Source organism: Lissotriton helveticus, chromosome 10 (assembly GCF_964261635.1).
Source record: "Lissotriton helveticus chromosome 10, aLisHel1.1, whole genome shotgun sequence".
NCBI classification, from domain to species: domain Eukaryota; kingdom Metazoa; phylum Chordata; class Amphibia; order Caudata; family Salamandridae; genus Lissotriton; species Lissotriton helveticus.
The window spans coordinates 1166712472-1166730650 of record NC_136071.1 but is presented as its reverse complement, the minus strand read 5'-3'; positions in this window follow the sequence as shown (position 1 = coordinate 1166730650).

Here is an 18179-nt window from a genome sequence, read left to right as displayed (position 1 = left end):
AAAAAGAAATCAGAAAGTCAGAATTAAGTAGAGTATCCTCAGAAAGAGCCCAAGAAAGGGAATTAATCGAAATAGGTGAACGAGTTAAAGCCGAACAGTCAGACAGACAGAGAAATGCCCTTATTAAGGGTATGTATCCTCTTCTTGCCGAGGGCTTGCCAAAAGCAACCCCGGAGGCATCCAGTAATTTCCCGCCATCACTGGTTCCGACTAAGCTACGTCACAAACCGACCGCAGCTGATATTTTTCTCTCGTCCTACTTGGACGACACAGTCCCCGAATATGCTAATCCTGTTCCGCCAGCTCCCGTAAATAATGTAATTCCTGTTCCTCCAGCCACCGGGGCACCTGTTACAGCACCTGTTACGGTACCCCCGGTCCAGCCCGTAGTACAAGTTCCCGCTACATCGGTCACTCTGCTAGCACGAAGAGTATCGGTCGACGATTCTAGTATAGGGGCCGCGGGGGGAGGTCCTCCTGGTACCCCGCCGCCACACAAACGTGTAACGTTAGTCGAGTTACATGAACGTGCGTTACAGCGTACGCCCAAATATCAGTCCGTTGCAGATATCAGACGAGCTCTCACCGAATGCCGTTATGACCCAGTCCCAGGCGATGATAATATGGTTATATATTCATTGCGCGTAAGACGGGTGACCGAGTATTTGGACACCCTACCGAATATGAAAGAAGATCTAGACAGAATATATCGTTTCATCCGTACAGGAGAAGACCCAGAAAGTATTGGCGAAATCATGTCTCTAAGGAAAGCTGAGACCCAGCTCATGCTATTAAAATTTCTAATCAATTGTTTAGTAAGGGAACAAGATTGTCCGACTAAAGATCCGATCGAAATGAGAATTCTGACAAAGTGGAGTGATCATATAGCCGAGGGAAGACACAAGACACTCAGTAGTATAGAGAGTATGTACAAGAAAATTCGTAAGGAAATAATAAGGTTACACGAGAAACGCAAAGCAGCACAAGTAAGCGAGAAAGAAGACAACACTGATACTGAAGAGGTAGAAGACGAGAATACCGCCAGAATAGCGTATGTAGGTAAATCTAGACTTCTAGACCGACATTCACGCCTAGAACACAAGAAAGTTTTTCACCTTCCAGCACTAGAACAAGGGAATCTAGAGCAAGTATTTCAAGCTACCGATCACATTCTGAAATCACGTATCGGTTATAGTGAACTTAGTACCATGCATGAACAAGAATTAGCCCGATCAGCAGTCCGATGGACTACTGATTCTACCACTTTTCCAGATGAAATAGTGGCACAAATGTTTCTGAAACTGCCCCCAGCCGAGCAGCGACTGGTGGGTATGTATATGATCCAGCACCTCATTACACTGTATGAGGGACAACATTCTGATCCAGGTCCGTTACATGATGTTCTGAACGAGTTGCTCCAGTATAGATGGAAAGGTTTAGGTACCGATTTAATTAGTGTCATTCTAGAACAGCGCCACAAATATAGAACGTTTCTGAATCCGCATTTTGTTCATGTCTCACCTCCAGAAAGTAAACCATTTTACATAGATAGACAGCATCCGTTACGAGAAGTACACCCAGTTAGGACAACGGGTGGTGAAATGCAACGAGTATTTGTTTACACCCCTATCACAAAGATGGAACTCTTAGAGATGAAGAAATTAATTCCCTGTCACGACAAAGATCCAGCAGGGTTCCATCGAGAATTAAAAGACATGCTCCGTATGGGAGAATACACGTATCCAGATGTCATTAAAATGCTAAAGGTCCTGTTGCCCGCAGGGGTATATGAAAAACTCAAGGAAAAAGAATGGGAGGTGGGAGAGAAAAAGATTGATTGGACAGCCCTAGAAGCTGAAGATAAAATACGAGTACCAGGTACCGGTCTTGGGGACAAATGTAAAGAATTGCCCGAGTTATTGATACAAGTTTTGCCAAGGTTATTATCCACGAAAAAGGAAGATTGGGATGCAATCTCAGCATGTAAACAGAAACAGGATGAAGACACTAGTGATTTCTATTCTAGATTTGAAAAATGTTTTATTATTAACAGTGGTTTGAAGACAAGTAGCGAATCGTACCCTCATCTTTTTGTTACCAAACTAGTCGAGAATTCAAGCCCACAAGTTAAAAATCGAGTTTTGAAAGTCGAAAGTACCTGGCAAGCTAGTACCCCGTCACAAATGTTACAGATGCTCCAGTATCACCAGAACAGAATCAGGGAAGAGCAAGAACATGAAAGGAGACGTATGAAAGACACGAAAATGAAAGTGTTAGTTGCACAATCTGTTCCACAAGACAGTCAGAAGAGGGGTCCGAATCAAGCCAGTCATCCTGCAGCTCCCGTTAAAGGGACATGCAATTACTGTAAACAGCCAGGTCATTTTATAAACGAGTGTGCAGTTCTGAAACACAACATAGCTACTGGTAAAACTAAAGAAAGACCACGTCCGCCTAGACAAGAACAAGTTTCACAGACTTCTCAGTCACCACAGAATGCACAACAGACAGTTCCAGTACCGCAGCCTATCGCTGCAACACAACACGTTACACAGCAGATGTACCAGTATGCACAGTCCGAGTATCCAGAGTACCAGCAGTATTCATGAAACAGCCTAGAGAGGGAGGTAGGCTTGCCTCTCATCGAGATACCTGTAGATCAAGAGGGTCCCTATGTACACAGTCAAGTATTGGGGAAAGACAGAAAGTTTCTGATTGATACAGGGGCAAGTAGGACTACTATCAGTCATGACGAGGTTCCAGGGGCTCCGCTCTCAGGCTCTAGAAATGTTTCCCTTGGATTTTCAGGAAAGCCAATAGTTAATGAAATTTCGAAACCAGTTACTCTAGAAGTAGGTCCATTGTCCCGAACTACTGATTTGTTACTTACTAAAGCATGTCCAGAAAATTTGTTAGGCATCAAGACATTAAAAGAATTAGGTGCAGTTATATGCTGCTCCCCAGAAGGAGTCCAATTGTTTTTACGTGACTTTAAAGGTCACTATGTATTGCGAGATTTTGATCCAAGATTACTGAATGTCCCACAGCATTTATGGGCGCAAGGTCCAACTGATGTAGGTTGTATGCAAATCACACCCCATCGTGTGACTCTCAAGCAAGGTATAGTTTTGCCACGAATCCGACAGTACAAATTGCCACCTGAGGCTGTAGCAGCCTTATCTAAAATTATTGACGAGCTTATTGTTCAAGGAGTGGTTGTAGAAACTGACTCCAATGTATGTAATTCTCCTATCATTCCAGTCATGAAACGTACTGATCCAAATGCACCTCCAGTATATCGATTAGTGATTGACCTTCGAGAACTTAATAAATGTATTATTCCCCAGTACCCAGTAGTTCCAGATATTTCTTCCCTATTGACAGCCATTGATTCTGAAGCCACGTTCTTTACTGTCATCGACCTCAAGAACGCATTTTTCAGTGTTCCCATTCATCCAGACAGCCAGTACCTTTTCGGATTTTGTTTAAATGGAAGGAGCTATAAATTTACACGAGCTCCTCAAGGTTTCACAGAAAGTCCTAGTATTTACAGTCAAGCACTTAAAAGACAACTAGACAATATCCACATGCCAACGGACACTGCCCTGCTCCAGTATGTCGATGATCTACTGATCACAGCCCGTTCTGAACGTGACTGCGAACGAGCGTCACTTACAGTTCTGTATTTTCTGGCCGAGATGGGGCACAAGGTGTCCCCTTCAAAGCTCCAGTTCTGTGTCCAGCAAGTGATCTACTTAGGCCACTTACTGTCCAAGTGGGGTAGGCAGTTGACACCAGACCGTATCCAGTTGATAGCGAGTCTTCCACAGCCCAAGACACAGAAGGAGGTACGTGCTTTTATTGGCCTCACTTCCTATTGCAGACAATGGATTCCTCAGTATGCATTTCTAGCCAAGCCACTGATACAGTTAACGACACAGGAGGCAGCCGTATCGACTGTCCTCCCTTGGACATCTGAACATACACTTAGTTTTAATGAATTAAAGAAAGCCTTATGCCAAGCACCTGTTCTAGCAACACCGAACTACAGTAAGTCTTTTACACTTTTTGTCACAGAACGTGATGGTACTGCATTATCTGTTCTCACACAAGATCAAGCAGGACAGTACAAGCCTTGTGCTTATTTTTCGAGCACATTAGATCCAGTAGCCCAGGCTTTGCCTGCGTGCCTCAAGTCAGTTGCAGCCACAGCTCTAGCTATCAGACAAAGTGATTCCATAGTATTAGGACACTCCTTGACAGTACAAGTTCCACACTCCGTGGAAGTTCTTTTAAACCGAACACAGACACAGCACTTGACCATTGCACGTTTAACAGGTTATGAACTGACACTGTTCCAGCCACACATAGAAATCAGACGCTGCAACGTTCTAAATCCTGCTACACTGTTACCGTCAGTTACTTCAAATCCTGCCACACATGACTGTGTGGAAGTTGTTAACACCATGACAAAGCCAAGACAAGACTTGACAGATATTCCATTACCTGATCCCGACCTGACACTTTATGTGGATGGTTCATGTATGAGAACGAGTACGGGAGAACTAGTAGCCGCGTATGCAGTGACTACTGAAACTGAAGTTATTGAAACACGTCGTATTGACACCCTGTCTGCTCAAGCAGCAGAGCTAGTCGCTCTGACCCAAGCCTGCATACGTGCCAAGAACCTGAAAGTAAACATATATACAGATTCACGTTACGCATTCGGAGTTGTACACGACTTCGGAGTACTCTGGCAGGAGAGAGGTTTCATGACTTCTCATGGAACCAAGATTCAGCATGGTCTCCTCATTCAAGCTCTGTTAGATGCAATACATTTACCGACAGCTATCGCTATCATGAAGTGCAAGGCACATACGAAAGTTACTGACATCATTTCCCAAGGTAACGATCTAGCAGATCGAACAGCCAAGCTTACAGCTCAGACACCAGACATTCCAGTTAACAAGACACAGACATTTACTCCAGATCCGATTACATGTATGACAGTTAAGGACCCTACACAAGATGTCATAGACATACAGTTACATGCTACTCCTGAAGAAATCAAGAAATGGTCCGAACAAGGAGGGGTCCAGACAGATCAGGGATGGGTGACGAAGGGAAAAGCCACATGGTTTCTCCCCGACTCCATGGTTCAAGTCATTATCAATACCGCACATAGTCCAGCACACCTAGGAGAAAAAGCCATGTTAGACAGTATACAGAACCTCTGGTTCAACAAGCATTTATGAGCTGCAGCCAAGCAGAAAGTCCGTACCTGTATGATATGTTGCCAGTTCAATCCAGGTAAAAGTGTCCCGGTGGAACAAGGTGGATTCCAACCTCCTGACCACCCTTTTGAAGTCCTCCAGATGGATTACATTCAGATGGAGCGATGTCGAGGTTTCAAGTATGTCCTTGTAGTTGTATGCGCTTTGTCCAGGTGGACAGAAGCATATCCAGTTCCAGATTACACAGCAGCGACCACTGCCAAGCAGTTGGTTCGTGAATTTTTTCCCCGTTATGGACTCCCTAGCGTCGTGTATTCTGATAACGGCCAGCCATTCTCATCCGAGTTAATGAAACATGTTTCCCTTCTGTTAGGGTACCAGTGGAAGTTCCATTGTGTGCGCCATCCTGAAGCAGCCGGTCTCGTAGAGAGACATAATCAAACCCTGAAAATCCGTATTGCTAAGACATGTAAAGAGAAAGGTGTAGACTGGCTAGTTGCCCTGCCAGTTGCTTTATTCTACATGAGAATGGTCGCACATTCCAGATCAGGTCTGTCCCCTTATGAGGTCGTATTCGGCCGCCCCCCAAACATGTGGGGTACACCTAGACCCCGAAGTATTACAGATGTTTCCAGTAATATGCTGACAGATTACCTAGCTTCCTTGATGTCTGCCCTACACTCTTGTCGTTCACAGGTTGCCGCCGCATTTCCAGACAATACCGAGGTGAAACCGCATGAAATCGTTCCAGGAAACCTCGTATTGGTCCGCAATTTTGATCGTTCAAGTCCACTGGAGCCTCGTTGGAAGGAGCCACGACTAGTTCTTCTGACCACCCGCACGGCCGTGAAGTTGGAGGGCCGCAAAGGCTGGGTACATATGTCCCACATCAAGAAATTCCATGGATTGCGTATAAAAACATTTGCCAAGAACATTTCTAAGGACTGCCTAAAAATTGACTCTGAATTCAAGCCTCCCCTGTTAGAGGAAACTCCGCAGCAGGAGTATAAAAAGAAACTCAGGTCTAGTAAAATAAGTCAGCCAGTTTAATTGTCTAAGTCCCTCTCGGGTGAAACGGTTAGACAGGTTTCTGACATGTATGAGATAGACCCCCACAGTGAGAGAGTTAGTCAAAACTCTATAAGATGTATCGTTATTCTAAGTTTCCTATTGTTTCTAAGTCTTATGGTTACCTGCACAAGTTATGCATTACATTTATGTTTTCCAATTTCTCATGTAAATAAGTATTCTAATGCTACAGTAGAGCACACATTTAGTGATCTGCCTCCTCACGAGCTATCCTATCGTCTTGCTATGAGAAATAATACATTTATAAGAATGTTACACTATTCACACCAGACCAGCAATGCCACTAATTGTTGGGTGTGTGGTCGACTCCCCCCTTTCCAGACACCGAAGGGAGTTCTGCCACTCTTTCCTTATCCGTTTTCACATAATGGTTCGTGTGGAGCATGGTCCATGTTAACGTCATCTTCAAATGATATGTCCCTTCTGAATAGAACATGTTTTCCAGACAAGCGAGGTCTCCCCCATAGAACAGGGTTAGATCTAAAAAATGAAGTATATAATTTAGGTAATTATTCTTCGAATTTTATGGTATTGAATGTTCAGTCTGATACTACTCCAGACTTACCTGCTATTTCAGTACTACCAGTCAAAGGCGAATTATGTGTCAGAAAGAATGGTTCCGCACATGTAGGACATAGTGATTGTACTACTACTGTCAAGTATAGTGACAGTGGGAAATCTATTTTCAAAGCATCACGTCATTCTTATTTTGTTTGTGGTCAGACTGCATATGTTCGTCTGCCCCTCGATTGGGATGGAACATGTTACATTGCCTTCCTACTGCCACCAGTTTTTCTAGCCCCATCTGATTATCATAGAAACACACATCTAGTACAGGTCAGACATAGAAGGGAGATTGAGTCCCCGATTGTCGATCAAACTGAAACTACTCTAGAACAATATCAAGATTTCAATAAAGGTTTCTTCTTCTTTATAGGACCTATCCAGAATAGTAAGTTAATACGTAGACTAACCAGAACCCTTGAAGCAGTAGTGAATGAGACTACTTCTGCTCTAGGTAACTTAACCGAAGAGCAATCTGCTATGAGATTTGTCGTGCTCCAAAATCGTCTCGTTCTTGACGTCATACTGGCCGATAGAGGAGGAGCATGTAGAGTCATCGGATCTAGTTGCTGCATTTTCATTCCTAATAACGCGCCGTCTGTTTATTCAGCTATAACCAGACTTCATAAAATTGCCCATCAGTTACACCAGAATCCAGGCACCTGGACATGGTCCGGTTGGCTCTGGAGTATCATATCTGCCTGGGGATGGAAAGTATTGTCATTTCTAGGTATTGCAGTAATGATCCTATTCAGTTGCTGCCTCTGTATACAATGTGGCCCTGCGATTTGCGGCATTTGTGCTACCTCTTGTATTCCTAGTCCTAAGTCCCGTTCCAAGACAATTCGAGACGAGCAAATGATGCTATATGAAATGATAGATGGTATCATGAATATTGATGTTTCCTGATGGAAACGTAGAGCACAAGGAGGGAATGTGGAAAAGTAAATTTTGCCATGTCATATGTGCCTACGTGTTCCCCATCTTATGTTATATGTGCATGATCGATATGCATGTATTCCCTTCTGATCGATTAAAGACGCAATTACAGTTGTGTCCATCTCTAGTATGCCAGTTTCCAGTCTTCGTGAAAGCAACGAATATTAGGCCCATGTAAACCTACGTTACCACATTTTACAGTGTGCACGTTAATTCATTGAATTGTCCCCGTTTCTAGGCCTCAAAAGGGCCCGGACTCAGATTCAGCTCCTGTTTCCTGAACCCTCTCCGAGGAGCGATACAGCCCCCACCTGTATCCCTGACCCTTAGCTTACTTCTTGCCTCGCAGTGCCCGGCTAGGCCTGGCTCTGCCTCCCAGTCTGCCAAGAGTATGTTATGTTTCTAGTTATCAGTCCAGCCCTCCTTCTCTGCATTCCTAAGCTACTGAATCGCATCAATAGTTTCCGTCATGGTCTAGCCTTTATGTCTCCATGTAAGAGAAATACTGTATTAATATTCATAGAATATTCCTCACACACGCACTACATATAGAATAATGCATGCACCAGTCTTAGTGTCTGTTAGCCTTTACCCTGATAACGTTTGGATTCTATCAACATGTACTATAAACACCAGATACTAGATATGCCTAGGTACATGTCGCTCTGACCCTCCAGACTTTCGTCTCCTCTTCTAGTGCAGAAGTCATAGCCCCCAGTTCTCCCTGGTAACACGTCATTGCCAGTTTGCGCGCACCACTAGGTTAGAGGTCCCAGCTCCTCAGGTAGTCCCCTCCATGTTTCCGCCCCATTTATGACATATTCTGTTACGTTTGCATCACATGTCTATGTATATGCCCTGTACACACCTCTTGTTACACCCACTTTATGCCTTATCTTTCGCGACTGCTACAAACTCCGCCTACTGCTACGCCTACTGTATTGAATGCAATGTAATTGTTTTTAGTATATATATTAATGCACTGTTATTAAAAACCAATCAATTCCCAGATCCTGCCCCCGGCAGCTGCCATCCTATTCCCATGCAGGCTGTCCTGTTCCTGTCCTTTTATGCCTGATTAAAGCCTGTATACTTCAGCTACCTCGAATCTTGACTCTTATTTATTGAGCTATCTGTTATTAGAGTATCCTGAAAAATAGAACCGGTAATTAATTATTTATTTACCACACTACACACCCCACGTCAACATTAGGAGGATGAACAGGTTTCTTAATTCAAGTGTTGATCAATCTTCTTGCCAGGCACCACCACTCTGCTCAAATTCTAAATCCACCTTCTACCATAGGGTAGCGGCCATCTCTGTGACGACGGCATAAAACCAGTGGAGGCACGTGAGTTCACTACTGCTTTACACTAACTCCTGAGGCTTGAGCCGGGAGGTTTATCTTTTAACCTTGCTAATTGTTTTTAAACTGTTGGAATATTTCCCCGTGTGTCCTCTCCCTTCCCCCGGGACTTTGGTCTATGAGCGCGCTGCTTTCATTGAGGCAAGATCGGAAAATAAAGAAAGCATTTATTTTGACATCGCATGGGGCTTTTAAAACATTCTTACCGCCCTTGACAGTTGGCAGACTACTTGCCTTTACCTTGTGGGTGTGGCCGATTTACAGGCCGCCATTTGCGGGGACTGACAGGGATAGGGTAGCGGCCATCTCTGTGAGGGCTCGCTGTGCACGTCGCTCGGACGACGGCATAAAACCATACGTCAATGGCTCCGCGCAGCGGACGCGCATTGCGGGCGCGCCGTTCACGCGCCGGAGTCACGCCAGAGTCCAGCCCGTCTGCGCCCGTCCGCGAACGACCGGGGCACGGGGCAGGACTCCATGGCGCGACCCATCCTGATACTGCAACAGCCTTAAGTAGTAGCAGAAAATGAATACAATATTCCACATCAGACCTTCGCACACTAGGTAAGCCCCTTTGCAAAGCTTGCCTCCATACCTTTGATCCTGTCGCAATACCCATATCCTGTAGCCTATGTAACCAATCACTTCCCATAATTCATAAGACTGCAGGAAAAAAAGCCAACTTGAAGATGGCACTCCTAAATTGTAGGTCCATGCCGAAACACAAACTGGAAATTCACGACCTATTAACAAACAAAGACGTAGATGCCATGTTTCTCACTGAAACATGGCTAGAAGAGTCTTCCTCCCCAGATATTCTGGAAGCCATACCTCCGGAGTACAGCCTTCTAAGAATCGATAGGCAAAAACAACGTGGAGGTGGTCTCGCACTTATCTGTAAGGCCGAGTTAGAATGCACACTTACCAAATCCACCATAAGTAATAGTGAATGCGGTATTTTTTCAATCAAAATTGACCCTACCACCACGATCACAGGGTTACTCATTTACAGGCCTCCAGGAAATGCAGCATCTTTCTGCAGCCATCTTATTGAAACAGCCACTCAGTTGGCAGTCAGACATAACAACTTAGTCATTTTAGGGGATCTTAATCTTCATTTTGAAGACAGAAATTCCAATGAAGCACAATTTCTCATGGCCGCACTTAATTCGTTAGATTTACAACTTCTTTCCACAACCCCCACACACCAACAGGGACATCTTCTAGACCCTATTTTTGGAAATTGGGATGGCATAAAGACCTCACCCCCGATTCCCTTAATCTGGTCTGACCACAGTATGGTGCCTTTTGAGATAGTAAGAACTTCCACTAATACTCTATCTACTAAGCTCCCTCCCCACAAACGACGAAATTGGAAGAGATTCAATACTGAACTCTTTGCCATCAGGCTAGCGGAACAATCCCCACCTATAGGCAATTCCTTGCAAGAGGTCTGGGAAAAATACGAACAATGGTTAGAGGCAGCACTTGATAAAATCGCCCCCTGGACCACCAAACCGCCATCGAGAAAAACTAAAACTAAAACTGCTCCATGGTTCTCAGAAAAGCTCCGAATGGCAAAAGCCCAGTGCAAATCAATAGAGCGGAAGTGGAGAAAAAATTACGCTCCCGAACTTAAAGAAAGCTACAGAATTGAGTTAAAAAAATACCAAAAAATGGTCAGAGCTGAGAAAAGTCAGCACTATAAAAGTAGAATTGAGGAGGCAGAGAATCCTACAAAAGAGTTGTTTAGCATCTATAAAGAACTTACTACCCCCGAGCGGTTAGACACTCAAGACACATACTCTGCTGAGATATGTGAAAAAATTGCAGATTTCTTTGTAGATAAAGTAGATAAAATTCATGCAACCTTTGTAAATAATGATACTCTGGCAAATAGCAACGTAAACACTAACATTATCAAGGTACACAAATCTTCACTTACCAGCTTTACAATCCCGAATAATCAAGACCTATTGAAGATCATCAATGGAATTCACTCGGGCTCCCCTACTGATATATGCCCTCCAGAGCATTGTAAGGGAATCATGGAAAGTGTGCTGATTGATCATATCAGCTATATGATTACTCTATCCTTCCAGGAAAGCTATGTACCGGAAACTTGGAAAACTGCACAGATGATGCCTCTTAAAAAAAAGCCGAATATCCACCTGTCTCATTTCTAAAATCTACGGCCTATTTCACTTCTCCCATTCTGTGCTAAAGTCATAGAAAAAGTGGTTAATACACAACTTATGGAGTTTTTGGAGAAAGAAGCTCTCCTCCACCCTTCCCAGTCAGGATTTAGATCGGGCTACTCTACGGAGTCAGCAGTTCTTTATTCGACTGAATACATCCGGAAGATGGTGGACGAGGGCGAGACGGCAGCGTTGGTCCTATTGGACCAAAGTGCAGCATTTGACACCGTGCTGCACTCAACGCTGCTATCTCGCCTCTCGGATCTGGGAGTCAAGGGTCCGGCACTCGCGTGGTTTCGGTCCTTTCTGACTAACAGAACATTCCAGCTGCACTGCCCACCCTTTAGATCTTCCCCCCGCAGTGTGAGCCATGGGGTTGCACAGGGCTCCAGTCTGAGCCCAACTTTATTTAATATCTATATGGAACCCCTGGCACACGTGGTGGAGAGTTACGGGGTGGGCATTGTCAGCTATGCTGACGACACTCAGCTAGTGTTCAAATTGACGCCTAACTCGAATGAACTGGCCACCAACTTCTCAAACTGTTTGTTGGCCGTTTCTATCTGGATGAACAACAATTGTCTCCGATTGAACGGAGACAAGACAGAAGTTTTAGTGGTGGGAAGAGAGACCTCTATATGGTCTCAGACATGGTGGCCCAGTGAACTGGGCTTACCACCCACTCCCGTAGAAGCGGTCAAAAATCTGGGTGTCATGCTGGACTCAGACCTTTCTGGTAAAACCCAAGTTAACAAAGTTACCGGAAAATGTTTGGGCATTTTAAAAATCCTTCGAAAAATATTAGACTTGATTCCCATTACAGCTAGAAAAACCATAGTCCATGCGCTAATAACACCCCATCTGGACTATGGGAACGCCCTCCTAATAGGTCTCAGCCAGAAGGGCCTCCACCAACTGCAATGTGTACAAAACACAGCTGCCCGACTGGTGCTAGGCCTCCCTAAAAGAACATCGACCAAATCTGCTCTATCCAAACTCCATTGGCTCCCCATTAAAGAGAGGATAAAATTCAAAACTCTTTGTTATGCCCACCGCATCGCTCAGAATAAAGGCCCCGAATATTTGAAAACCCTTCTCATCACACATCGCCCAACAAGAGATCTTAGATCATCAGGCAAGATGCTATTTAAAATTCCCCGTATCATAAAAGCCAAAATGGGAGGCAGATCCTTTCGACATCTGGCGACTAAATACTGGAATGCCCTCCCTCTCCATCTACGAATGGAACCGTCTGAAGTCAGATTTAGAGCACAATTAAAAACTCATTTGTTCCTCAGCCTGTAATTTCCCCGGATGATACCCACACCTTTTTCCCTTGGGACTGGATGTATTGCAGTTAGCGCGGGGACACACAGCTTTGTGCAGCCAGGCGCTTTACAAATGGCATATTATTATTATTATTACCTACATTCAGTTTTGATCAAACTTTTTTATTTCTTCCCCAAGGTCAGTGTATTTCAACCATTCCTTGGCTCTCACAGGTGCACTTATCTTAACCATATCCCCAACCTAAACTTTCACACTTTTTATATTATAATACATCTTTCTTATAAGCATTTTGTTCTGTTCCTCCACTCTCCACACATCTGCCACAGAGACTTTATCTCAGTCCTTCTTCCAGCTCATCCAACCTGGAAGCAGTTTGGAGTGTGGTTTCCTGCCCCAAAAAAGATCAAATGGTGCCCTACCAGTGGCCAAGTTAGGAGACAACCTATGTGCCATCAATCACTCTTGAAGTGTGTACCCTCTTCCAGTCTAACCTGTTTATTTTACTAATGCAGAATTCAGTGACCTTTTGAAATGCTCAATTATGCCATTGGTATGATACCACAACACCCAAGAAACGCTTCTCCCACCCTGAAACACAACTGTTCTCCATTATTTGCCAGCAATCCTTTTGGATAACAAGTCAAAACAAATCTTCCAAGAACCTTATGCCTGTGCCCAAAGTCATATTTCTCACACAAGACACCTCTGGCTACTTTGAGAACATGTGCATGGCCACAAATATGTAAGGAGTAACTCCTTCGCCATGGGAGACCCCAAAATCTCCACATGACCTCTTCCCAGGGCCTCTGGGCAACTCTCTACAAACCATAGGAGGGACAACAGGGTTGGGACAAGCTGCCAAAAGCCAGCACAAAGACAACCCTTTGTATTCACAACACCAAAAAGCAAAACGCACTTCATGAGCCGGATCTTTCACTCTGTTTCTAAGACTGGTGAGTACCACTAGCATTGTCCCACCGAAAAACAAACCTTCCCTCTCTGGCAACTCCTTCTTTATCTAAAACAAATAGATGAAATTGTAACCTGATCAATTTCTTGCCATACCACTACCCACCATGTATTGTGGCATTTTTGAGAATCCCATCCTGTTTAATTTCTCTATTCCACTCGGCTTCCTGGATAGCTCCTTCTGTTTTTACACAAACAATCTCATCAAACCACATATTATCATTCACAGCATCCACCTCAGGCGTGGCTGCCATTTCCTCCAACTTGGAAAGACAACCTGCAACACAATGGATTTTGCCTGGAATATATTCTACCTCGAAAGTACATTCCTGCAGCTCAACTACTCGTTCTTCTGCGTAACTGCCTACTTAATTTCTGCAACTTTCTACAGTCTGAAAGTGCAGGGTGATACACTTTCACACTCTTCATTTTTCTGCAGCTAGACAGCCTCAACCTGCTGCCACTATCATTTCACAAGCATGGATATATGCTTTAACCCCTTGGGGGCGGCCGCGATTCTGCGCCTATGCGGCTGTTTTAATGAGTGGGCGGGTTCATGACGGCCCCCAGCCGTCATCAGCACACGCCCACCGTGATGCATGACGGACGGGGGCCTTCATCAGCATGGAAGGGGTTAAGGAAAGGGTCTGACTATAGAGTTTGCTATAAGCACTCGAATCCACTCCACACTTCACTCCATACGAACTCCACTTCTCTCCGTCACAGTTTTCAGTGCAGTCAACTTGATCGAGATGTTGAGTATGAAGTGTCTATAGACTACACCATGTCCAGAAATGAGACAGCCTCCTTTTTTTTTATTCTTTGGTGCCTCTAAATTACCTCTTCTGCCTCACCTCTTTCTGAGAAATGGTACAGCCAAGAGATGAGCTCTCCTCTCTTCTTGTGTTCAAAATATTTTATTACATTTTATAATAATAATAATAAACAATGACAATACAAAAAAGAGCATGGTATAGAGTACCCTTAAAAAGTCTTATCATTAAATAACAACTAATTAAATGCAGAGCAGTACAATGCTATATGAATGTAGTAATCATAACATAAAAAGGGGGAGGAAAAAACAATGAGTAATTATCGTACGAATAATTTCAAATAGAGCTACTATAGGTTAAACATATGCGATATAAAATATAAGACAAAATATAGGGAAGAAGTATAACTAAGAAGATAGATCTCCTCTCTTCTAAGTATGCCATCTTTCTCCTTCAATGCCATGCTGCTTCTTCCAGTCTTCACAACACTTGACAAACCCTGTGATTGAGTTTCTTCCATGTTTTTTTGGGAAATTAAAGGCATTACCCTAGAAACTACTCACTTCTTCAAGATCTCCCACCAATGTATGCCTTACTCTCTGAAATGCAGAGGCCACAGAGACTAACCTGGCTGCATCCTACTGACTTGTAGGAGCCCAGAGTGGTAATGAAATATGAAAGTTTATGTTAACATCCATGTAATCTGATCTGATGGTACGCGGATGCCAGATGCTGGGGGATGTATGTCGTTACTACGCATGCTTTTACAACGCATGCCTTTACCACGCAGGTTTTAAAACGCAAGTCGTTACAACGACTCGCGTTGGGGGGCGCTGGGTAGTGAATAGTTTAATTTACTATTCCAACTCCAGTCCCCCTTGATAGTAGGGAAGGTTTTGGATAGTAAATTAAACTATTCCCTATCCTAGAGCGCCCCCCAGCGCAAGTCGTTGTAACGACTTGCGTTGTACAAGTTGCGTGGTAAAGGTACTGCGTGGTAAAAGTTGTGTTGTAAACGCTGTTCCCCGATGCTGGGTGGTGAAGGGCCTGGCATTAGACACAGTTGATGGTATTTTCACAGAATTTGGGAGAGGAAACTTATCCACAATAATTTGTCTGTGCATTCCCCTCTGGTTTACAAATAAGTTTATTTCCCCACTGGCCTTATGTGCCGTCGGCACCACTGGTTTAACCTATTCAGTTGCCTGATAACACCTCCTTCTCACAATCCCACAACTCTCTCTTCCCCCTCTCCTGGACATTTCAAGGACCCCCATCATACTTACAACCAACAGACGTCAGGCCCTTTCATCAATGTTATTCTGTGGGAATAATGTTAGGGGTAACCCAATTCGGGATTGAAGGCTTTCGGAAATGTCTGCGGAAAACCCATTCAACCTTCCACCACTTCATGCACGCGCATTTGTGCTTCTCTATTAGGATCAAGATAGAGGATGCGGCCTTACGGCTAGAGCAGTTGACGTCGAAGCTGGGGAACCGGGTTCGAGTCTCGGCAACGATGCTCAACATCCTGTGATTCTGGGCAAATCACATAATCTCCTCGTGCCTAACAAAAATGAATGTGTCCATTTGTAACGAAACTGGTGCTATGTAAAGCGTTATGATACCTGATGTCTCGGGTCTAGTTCGCGCTATATAAAACTCAAAAAAAATAATCAGGATAGACCCTTTTTGGTGTGGTCATCCAAGAATATTGTATCTTTCTATAGGAACATAAACTTTACTATTGGCAAATCAGCCCTTGGACTCAATAACATCATGGAACAATTCTATCATTTTTATCCACTATCCCTGATTTGTCTAGAGTTTCACCAACAGGAGCAGGTGGACAGCAGACTTGTGTAGGACATGCCCCAGCAGGGCACTTGCAAGATTAAAATCAAACCTGCAGGACATGCAGTGGTACAGGTGTATCAGATGCCTGCAAAACCCAAAATGATAGCAATTTTACTAAATAAAACCTTCCTGGGCAGGAAGTTCATTGAATAGTTATAATTGCAAATAAGACAGCCTTAATTCTAGACAACTCTTTTAATCTTAAACACACGTGCATCCTGTAACCACACATACATGAGCATTAAACGTCTGCTGCAGTGACTGCATGGAGGGCCTAGATCTGGTCGGAGTATTTATTCGTGCTCATTCTTGACAAGCGCCGACCCCAAAATGATGCAAATACAATTTATTTACAGCAGTGGTTCCTAACGTTTTGACTTCTTTTGACCACGTTGAAGCAGAACTAGAAGCCAGGGACCCCAGAGCCATTTCTATGATTTCAATCTGAATAATAAAGCATACATAATACACACGCATAAGGTCATGCTATGTGAACTAAGCACAGCTACATTCCCCTGCAACGGAGGGAATGATTGCACACTGATATAAGACGCACGCATGTGGTATTCACGAATCAATAAGTAATCATGAGATCTGAGCTCTCAGCAGAAATGGTGTATGGAAGTAGTAACTGGATGGATATTGGTCTTGGACAGGCACAACGATGAAACGAGGCGGCTATGGACAAAGCTGGTGACACTTTTTTGTGTCAAAAGGTGATAAAGACAGCGAATTAATAAAAGGTAGAAAACCAGGGGCTGTGCTATGGAAAGTGCCCTGAGGGCGCAGCAGGGATGTGCGCCCACTTTGAGCGCCCCCAGGGCACTTTGGTATTAAAGAAAGGGCTGCAGATGCTTTCTGTAATACAGATAGCGCTGGCACACATACATCACCAGTGCGATCAACAGAGGGTGTTCCCTCATCTGCACGGGGACGTGGCCCCATGCATTGAAGGAAACCTTTTGCCTCTGCACCCATGCCGTATTATAGACAAGGGCAGGAGGAACCGCCAAGAAAACCGTGGCAGAGAGAGAACTTGTAACATGCTTGGCAGGACCTCGCCGGTACCGCCAAGCATATTGTGGCCTCAAGACCGCCGCGCCACCGCCAGGGAATGACAGCTCCATGGAGGCTGCGGCGGTGCAGTGGCGATCCGACTGCCCTACTTGTAATGGGTGGTTGGAAGGCAGGTGATGTGGTGGCTGGACCGCCACCTCCGTGCCCCTTCGAGTCCTCGGACCGCCAGACTCGTAATCAGGCCTTTAGTGGTTAGAACGCTGGATCTAACCTGAGTGTGCAGATGAATATGATTTCCTAGAAAATCATCAGCAGTTCTAAAGTGTTTTTAGTCAGGAGTAGTTTGCTAGGTTCGGGTCAAGTTTGAATACGAACAGCTAGCACTCAGCTTCTGACTAAAAACGTTTTTGAAATCTTATGATCCTTTAAAACGCATTATTATTGATTTTATTAACAGACATCAAAAATATTAGGCAGGCAATACTTTATGTGAGTATTATTGTTACTTGCTGAAACTAGTATCCTCATTGGAGGAACCACCTTTATTTAGTTAATTATCTCAAAATGCTTGTGATTGAAAGAAATAATGTTATCGTTCATGAGGGTACCTGGAACCCCGGAATAGGCAACGTGAACCCCCAGAACCCTTGGACCACAGGATTAGAACTGCAAATGAATACTACAATTAAAAAACATTAACTATAACTATTCTGTCGACTGATGTGATATTCTAGCTGCATAATGACCTTTCAATACAAGTGTATAAGCAACACAAATCCGTTCACTAATAAGACCTAGTCCTAAAATAAATTCATACTCTTTTTGGTAGCATAAACATTCAACCATAAGAAGTTTTATCCAGTGCATTTAGTGATAATAATA